This window comes from Dryobates pubescens, chromosome 10 (assembly GCF_014839835.1).
Source record: "Dryobates pubescens isolate bDryPub1 chromosome 10, bDryPub1.pri, whole genome shotgun sequence".
Taxonomy (NCBI): domain Eukaryota; kingdom Metazoa; phylum Chordata; class Aves; order Piciformes; family Picidae; genus Dryobates; species Dryobates pubescens.
This window is the reverse complement of record NC_071621.1, coordinates 21675465-21684426: the sequence shown is the minus strand read 5'-3', so window position 1 is coordinate 21684426 and position 8962 is coordinate 21675465. Positions and strand designations below refer to the sequence as shown.

Here is an 8962-nt window from a genome sequence, read left to right as displayed (position 1 = left end):
TTTTATAATAGGACATTAGTCCTAAACCTATAACAGTAACTGAAAATACAATTTGTCAGAATATTCTTCTCAGCCTGGTTGTTTCTCAAGTCCTCATCCTTACTCCTCCAATAGGTGCAGTTCAACATAACTGTTGTTACAAAAGCATGGCTACAGATTTAAATGGTCTTGGATTGCTGCAGCCCGAGTCAAAAAGTTTGGGAAAAACTGTCAGCAGCACTGAACTTGCCCTGCCAAGGTGTTTCTGTTGCAATTAGGTACATGCTTATCAAACTGGCACTTCAGGCAATAAATGGTTTCATTCTTGAAATCCAAGTCTTTGGAAAGAACTGGAGTTCCTTGTTTGTTTTAAATGCTGCAATAGGAAACAGGTGAAGGGATTCTGAATGTAAAGTGCTAGTGTACTGCTGATGGAACTGGTTTGCCTGTTTGTGAATTCTTTTATTAAAAAACAAAATGCTGACCAAACTTAAGAGTTTGATTTATCAGTGAATATCACAGGTGCTTCTGTAGGACTGGAGTAGTTTTCCAGCCAATGGCTTCTACATGTGCACACCAGTAAAAAGTGATGTGTCTCCCAACCCTGGCTACTTGTTGCAGAGGTTTCCCCAAGCAGTGGGGAGCTGCCTTCAAGTGTAGATGGTGTCTGTGACAGACTGGATTGCAGGTACCTGCATCTGTGGAGTGGGAACTCCACCACTGTCTTCACATGTGATACACACTTGGAGATGAGTGAAGAAGCGAGCCTGGGGTTGGCGTGACTCAGAATGCAAAGGGCAACATCAGGAAGAGACCCCTCTAGAAGATGGGAAAATCCTGGTGGAAAGGATCATAGTAAGGTTAAAAGCAGAGAAGAGTATGGGGGCCCATCTGCTGGGCTTATATGCCTAGAGAGCAGCAAGAATCTGGTCAAGCAGCACCTCTGCAAACTGATGTTACAGGTCCTTCCTTGTTCTGCAGCTGTGTGGGGTACAGCGTGGGGTGCACATATGTGTAGAAGCTCCAAGAACAAATAAATAGTGCTTGAGATTAAAGCATGAAACTAAATCTGATGGTGCTGTAAGTTCTTTGCTTCCTTTTTTCCTGAAATCATTAACCAAAGGTAACCCTGTGCAGATCTGTTTCCATAGGCCTTTTGCTGGTCTAATGCTGTGGAAGTGTAAGATTGAATGTAAAATTCATTACCAAAGATACCTGTTGGAGTTTGGCAGTTACTGGACTTTGTTTGGAACTAGTTTTGAGCTGCAGGGCTTTACATGCCATAAGGAGAATACAAAGTGGTGTATTAGTTTTCTGTCGGGAATACATTAGGTGGACATACAGCAAATATGATTGGTGAGCAGAAGTTAGTCACTGTGTTTTGGAGGTTTTATCAGTGTTCCAGGGTGAATTTCCGCAAGTCTAATGTCTGTGAGCACTTGAAGAGATTCTATTTTACACGTTTCTTCATCTTTCGTATCACATCATCTTGGCAGTTGGCGTCTTCCTGATTTGAGAAAGGCACAATTGTGGCACTTGCAGATTTACAGCTTTTAGCTCAGAGTCAGCTCTGCGGTGGAGGTAGCACTCTGGTTCAGATCTTGCTACTTCATGATGTATTCAAACAGTTTTTGTCGAAGAGCATGGGGAAAAAAAAGCGCCGCCTTCTCGCATCCTGCCTAGAATAAGTCAGCCCATCTGCAGAGGAGCTGCCTGGATGGATTTTTAGCTGTATACCTGCTAGAGCACTGTTCTAGAAATTCATTGTGGTATTCATTACAAATCTGATTTTGATGTGTTTGGGTTTTTTTTTTCATGGCTAGCTATTGGAATTATTATTTTTCCAGGACTGGTTTTTGCTTTAAATAATTATTTCCTTCCTGACAATGTATTGATGAGTGAGCGTGTCTTGTCTGTGCTCCTTTGCAGAGCTAAATGGCTGCTGTTCTCCACGTGAGCCCCTTTGTGCTCAGAGCAAAGGATGTTGCCTCCGGAGCAGATTATACAACTCTAAGTGTTTGTTGTGCTTTAAAGTCCACCAGGACTCAGTCTCAGAGTAGAAGAGCTTACAGCCTAAGTATAGATCTAAGACAGTGTGCAGGCAGGGCAGAGAGAGAACAAGGGTAACAGGGTTACAGGGCTGAAGTTTGCAGCATGCTTAGCTTTGCACCACTATGTACAAACACAGTGTAGTTGTTTACAGGGGAGATACTGAAGCTGTGTAGTGCACTAGAACATGGTGGAGCCACGGGAGTTCATGAAGGACAGTGGATAATGGGAAAGAAGTCTGAAGCAGCAGGCCTGACCTACATTTTGGGGGCCAGGTGCCTCCAACTTACATTTTCTAGAGAAAGACGGAGGAAATACTCCAGAGATGTTTCTCCCTGGACATGGGTCTATATTACTCTTTTGTGTAGGTGACTATCTAATGGGGCTTCTACAATGTCTCAGAGAGAGTTTGGGCTAGCTATAATCATGTCCAGCTTAGAGAGGGGGCAAGTAGGCAGCATGTTCAAATAACCTGTGAGCTAGAAGGGGTGGCAATATGCTGGGAAACCCACTGCAGAAGTACCTGGTGAGGAAGCATCTCCCCATTCCTCTTCAGAAAATGAGCTTTCATCAAAAATGAGCATTCCCAAATGTTGTAGTCAATGGCTCAATGTCAGAATTGAAACCAGTGATGACTGGCCATTCTCAGATGTTAATACTGGGTACTGGGACCAGTGCTGTTTGACATCTTCGCAGCACGGGCAGCGGAATTGAGTGCACAATCAGTGAGCTGGCAGATGACACCAAGCTGGGTAGTGTAGTCAGTACTCTGGAGGGAAGTGATGCCATCCAGAGGGGCCTTGACAGGCTAGAGAAGTGGGCCTTTCACAGGCTATGTGATGAGCAGATTGAGAGCAGCCCTGCAGAAATGGACTTGGGGATGTTGGTGGACAAAAACCTGAATATGAGTCAGCAACATGTCCTAACATCCCAGAAAGCCAGTCCTGTCCTGGGGTACACCAAAAGCAGTGTGGCCAGCACTTCAAGGGAGGTGATTTTAATCCTCTACTCCACTCATGAGACTCCACATGCAGTATTGTGTTCAGTTCTGGGGCCCCCAGCATAAGTAAGACATGGTTCTGCTTCAGTGGATTCAGTGGTGGGGCAGGCAGGGCACAGAAATGATCAGGAGGCTGGAACACCTCCCATATGAAGACTGGCTGAGGGTTGAGGTTGCTCCTGCAAAACTTTGAAGCAGCCTTTCCATACTTAAAGGAGGCTTACAGGAAAGATAAGGAGGAGCTCTCTCAGGAAGTGTAGTTATAGGACAAGGGGTAATGGCTTTAACTGAAATAAGGTAGGTGTACATTAGATGTAAGGAAGTTCTTCACCATGAGGTTAGCCAGGCACTGGAATGGGTTGCCTACAGTAGTTGTGGATGCTCCTTCCCTGGAAGTGTTCTAGGTCAGTTTGGATGGGGCTTTGAGCAACCCGATCTGTCAGAAAGTGGCACTACCCATGGCAGGGAGATTGGATGACCTTTAAGGTCCTGTAGTGGGCTGCTACAGGTCCTTTCCAACTCGACCCATTCTAGGATTACTAATTTTGGCCCTGGTGACTGGTCCTCTTGCAGAGCTCTTCAGTGTAATTGCCAGAGATGAGAACTGAAGAGTAGGAGAGCACCAAATTATTTTGTATTCCTCCTAGATGATGTGCTAAGGCACATGGAGGACAGGATTCAAGCCAGCCAGCGTAGCTTTACTAGGAGCAAGGTTCTGCACCTGGGCCAGAGCAATCCTCACTGTCAATACAGACTGGGGGAGGAGGTGATAGAAAGCAGCCCTGAGGAAAATGACTTGGGGGTGCTGATGGGTGAGAGGCTGGACATGAGCAGGCAGTGTGCACTTGCAGCCCAGAAGGCAAATCACATCCTGGGCTGCATCAAAAGATGTGTTGCCAGCAGACCCAGGGAGGTGATTCTGCCACTTTGCTCTGGTGAGACCTCACCTGGAGTACTGCATCCAGGTCTGGAGCCCTCAGTAGAGGAAGGACATGGACCTAATGGAGCAGGTCCAGAGGAGGGCCATAAAATGACCAAGGGATTGAAGCACCTCTGCTACAAAGACAGGCTGAGGGAGCTGGGGTTGTTCAGCCTGGAGAAGAGGAGGCTCCAGAGAGACCTAATAGCAGCTTTCCAATACCTGAAGGGGGTCTACAAGAAGGATGGAGAGAGACTGTTTACAGAGGACTGTAGTGATAGGACGAGGGGCAATGCCTTAAGACTAGAGAAGAGCAGATTTAGATTGGATGTTAGGTACAGGTCCTTTACCATGAGGGTAATTGAACAGTGGAACAAGTTGCTCAGGGAGGTGGTTGGGGCCCCATCTCTGGAGATATTCAAGGTGAGGCTCAACAGGGCTCTGAGCAACCTGATCTAGTTGAGGGTACTCCTGGTTGCTGCAGAGGGGGTTGAACTACATGACCCTTCCAACCCAGATGATTCTGTGATTCTGTGTGATTCTTTCAGTGGGCTGTGTGTTCAGCCTCCTTAGATTAGAGAAAGGATGGGCCACAACTTTATGTGTGAAGTATGTATTCAGGCTTTTCATCAGTTTTACATCTCTTCCATACTGCAACTTTTTGGGTAGGCTGCTTTACTTTTCTGTTTACATATTTTCACTAGCTTGCTTTTTCTATTGGGTCTATCAGAGCAAGAGACTTAAGTCATGGAGAAAGATGAATTTTCTAAATTAGAATTTTAAACAATTTCTGTATTTCCTTCCCCCCACCCCTTCCCTCTGCCTTGCTTTGCCATGGGAAGATGAGATTTTAAATGCTTTGTGCAACAGCACCATGAATGTTACAATTGGCATTATCTCCAGCCAAAACTTCAGCAGTTCTTGGGCTAACCAAACATCCATACCTATGGCCCTTCAGGGGCAAACAGTGAAAAATTGGTGGTGGAATTAGACTATTTTTGAAGCTTTTCTCTGAAGATGTCCCTTCTCATTGCAAGGAAGTTGGTGCAGGAAGGGCTAGGTCCCTTCCAACCCAAACCATTCTATGACTCTATAATGTTCAGAGTACTCCAGCTGAGACTCACTTGGCTTTCAGGTTATCTTTCCACGCAGCGGGAAAAAGTCTGTCTGTAGAGCTGAAGCTTGCTGAAAGGAATGAAATGAACCAGTTCCTCCAAGCGAAGCCCCGAGCCTTGCTCTTGCAGCAGCTCTGCGTGCCCAGTCACGGCGCGGGCCGCCTCCCTCGACTCCCGGCCCCGGGCGCGTTTGTGCCTCACCACAGCACGCGTCCCCACGACGCGCGGCTGCCTGCGGCCCGGGACCGCGTCACGAGTACAGAGAGGTTTTAAAGAAGAAAGCGGAAAAATCTGGCGCAGTCCGCGGAAAGAAAAACTGGTGTTTCCGCCCGGTTTCGAACCGGGGACCTTTCGCGTGTTAGGCGAACGTGATAACCACTACACTACGGAAACCGCCGTTGGGTTGTTTTGCTTCCGCAGTCCCTCTTGACAGGGCACAGGGAGCATAGTACGACAGAATACTGCCGTGACCCTGCGATAGAAACTGCGCACAGGGTAAGTTCTTTCAGTGAAGAGCAGACCCATGGGGCTGAAAGAAGGCCTCAAGCAGTTCCCAGCAGCATAAAGGCAGCTGAGACGAGAAGCAGCCTTCACGAAACTTCACACGCCGAGATCGAAAAATACCCTTGCGTCATAAAATGTAGCGCCTCGTCCCTGGGTGGGCTCGAACCACCAACCTTTCGGTTAACAGCCGAACGCGCTAACCGATTGCGCCACAGAGACGCGCTGGCCTCTTTCCTTGCCCAGCAGCTGCTGATTTCCGCATCAGGCTCGGGTTGGGGCGGTGGCTGCACGGCCGAGCAGGGAGCAGGGAGCAGGGAGCAGGGAGCAGGGAGCAGGGAGCAGGGAGCAGGGAGCAGGGAGCAGGGAGCAGGGAGCAGGGAGCAGGGAGCAGGGCTCTGCCGGCGCACCCCCGGAGGTCCTTCTGTCACCTCGTGAGCGTTTCGCGCTGCATTCCTGCTGCTGCTCCTTCAGCACTTCGCGGGTGGGTGTGGTGGGAGAGGAGGACTGGGGGTTTTAATCACCACCTTTGGTGTCTATTTCCGTTTGAAGAATATTCCTTTCCCCCTCCCCCCTTGTTGTTTCTGCGGCATTCCACGCAGGAGCAAGGAAGAGGGGAACTGTAAAGACAAAAATAAGGTTTAAAGTTCTGTCTACTGACAGCTGAGGGTGGGAACCTGACAGCTTCTGTCTCTGACCGGCCAGTGAGAGCTCTGTGAGTGCATGCCAAGGACGAGGAAGACAAAAAATGAGTATTGACTTATTCCTTAGCACATAACCAAAATATCCAACATCTTTTCTTCCTGTACTTCAATACTAAAAGGGCTAGTTGTGACCAGAGACTTGACCAGAAAAACAGACAAAAATCATCCCACAATATTGAAAGATCTTTGGTAATTATCTGCAAGGTCTAATGGAAAGTGGAAACACTGACAGAAACAAGTCAGGGCAAAAGAAATATCTTCAAAGAAGAGCAGAGGGGAAGACTTGGGAACATGCTCCCCAGGCAGCCTTGGTTCAGCTCTACAAAGTCTATAAAATGAATTATAAACAATCATTTTGCTGCCACCCAAAAGGTAATGAGGTGACAACAACAGCTAATGTGAGTTGTGAAAACCAAATGGTGTTGAAGGAGTATAATTTGCCTTTGGGAATCCCACGTCCCAGAGACAGAAGAAAAAGGCTGGAGTGAGGAAGATGTACCCTTGGTGGCTGAGGATCAGGTCAAGGAATACTTAAGAAACTTGCAGATACATAAGTCAGTTGACCCTGATAGGATGTATCCACATTGCTGAGAGAGCTGGCAGATGTTATTGCAAGGTCAGTCTCAATCATCTTTGATTAATCATGGCAACTGGGAGAAGTGCCCAAGGACTGGAGGAAAGTATTTGCCACCCCCATCTCCAAGAAGGGTAAGAGGGGTGACCTAGGGAGCTACAGACCAATCACCTTCACCTTGATCCCTGAGATAGTGATAAATCAGCTAATCCTGGAAACTGTCTTTAGGCACATCAAGGACATAGACATCATCAAGAATAGTCATCATGGCTTCACCAAGGGGAAGTCGCACTTGACCAACATAGTAAAATTCCATGATGAAGTCACTGGGCTGGTAGTTGAGTGGAGGGCCATAGGTATTGTCTACCTCTACATCAGTAAGGCTTTTGACACTGTCTCCTGTAAGATCCTCGAAGAGAAGTGGCTGACATATGGGTTGAATAAGCAGATGCTAAGGTGAATTAAAACTGGCTGAACAGTTGCACCCAGAGGGTGGTGATCAGTGCCATGCTCTATCTGGAGGCCAGTGACCAGTGGTGCACCGCAGGGATCAGTGCTCCTCAACATCTTTGTTAATGATCTGAATGATGGTGCAGAGCATACCCTCTCCTCCAGGAGGAGCTTGATGGGCTGGAGAAATGGGCCAACAGGTACCTCATGAAATTTAACAAGGAGAAGTGCAAAGTCCTACAGCTGGGGCCAACCAGCCCCATATACCAGCACATACCGGGCACATCCACCTCGAAATCTGCTTAACAGAAAGAAATCTGGGGGTCTTGGTGGACACCAGGTTGAATATGAGCCAGCACCAGGTCTTTGTGGCAAAGAAAGCGAATGTTATCCTAGGATACATTAGACAAAGCATTGCCAGCTGGTCAAGAGGGATGATCCTTTCCATCTACACGGCACTGGTCTGGCCACACCTGGAGTGCTGTGTCCACTTCTGGGCTCCCCAGCACAAGAGAGACGTGGACATACTGGAGACAGTCCAGCAAAGGGCTGTGAAGATGATGAAGAGACTGGAGCATCTCTCCTGTGAGGAAAGGCTGAGACCTGTGATTGTTCAGCCTGGAGAAGAGACAGCTGAGGGGAATCTCATCAATGTACATCAATACCTGAAGGTAGGGTACAAAAGAGGTTGGAGCCAAGCTCTTCTCATTGGTGGCCAGTGACAGGACCAGAGGCAATAGCCACAAACTGAAATACAGAAGGTTCTCTCTGAACATCCAGAAACACTTTTGCACTGTGTGACTGAGCACTGACACAGATTGCCCAGAAAGGTTGTAGAGTCTCCTTCCTTGAAGGTATTCAAAAGCTGTGTGGATGTAGTCCTGGACAGCCTGCTCTAGGTGGCCCTGCTTGAGCAGAAGGCTTGAACCGGGCGACTTCCAGATGTTCTTTTCAACCTCAGCCCCTCTGTGATTGTGTGAATTTCCTCTGTGACAGGCTGGCTGCTTGCTGGGGCTCTTAGCAGGCCATCATGCTGACACCACGTGGTATTACAATGGCTACTGAGAAGCTGCTTCATGAGCTCAAGGGAGGGAAAGATTACAGTGATGAAATCCCTGCAAGGTAGCACTGCCACTCAGTGGGCATCACTCAAACCCTGCTAATCAATAGCTTCCAGGGAAATCTGGGGGCTTTGCTGTCCTGAGCTACTGTCAATTCTCCAGTCTCCCCATGGCAGAGAGAATGTCAAATCTCCAGATGTGCCCAGGTGGGAAGTGAGCTTCCATCATTCTAGTAGAGGGGCTCAGATTCAAACTCCTCTTGCTACATCGCAGCAATGCACCAGGCTCAACAACACTGATATTTATTAAATATAAACCTAAGCAACCATGCTGGAGAAGATGAGCCCTGGAGCACAAAATCCATTAGATGGTCTCACTGGTTAGGCAGGAGTGCTGGAGAAATGGACCCAAGGGTAAAGTGCAGCCACAGGGATGTCAGCAGTGCAGCACTTGCACAAAAAGGCAGATTTTACTTGGGAAGCAGTGGGTGAAACACAGACACTGAGGAAGAGGCTTTGCTGGAGAGCCAGGAGAGACTACAGGCTCTGTCTTCACACACTGTGTTTTGAGCTGATTTTGTACAGATGGAGTATGGAGACAGTTATGAAAA

The 8962-nt window shown here is 47.8% G+C and overlaps 2 non-coding genes across 2 annotated transcripts; both read right to left on the bottom strand.

Annotated features, from left to right (window-relative positions):
* Positions 1-5382: 5382 nt before the first annotated feature.
* Positions 5383-5455, bottom strand: TRNAV-AAC (transfer RNA valine (anticodon AAC)). Its single transcript has one exon. It is a non-coding gene; the product is annotated as a tRNA-Val (tRNA).
* A 256-nt stretch (positions 5456-5711) lies between these two features.
* On the bottom strand, positions 5712-5785 carry TRNAN-GUU (transfer RNA asparagine (anticodon GUU)). The gene has a single exon. It is a non-coding gene; the product is annotated as a tRNA-Asn (tRNA).
* Positions 5786-8962: the final 3177 nt, after the last annotated feature.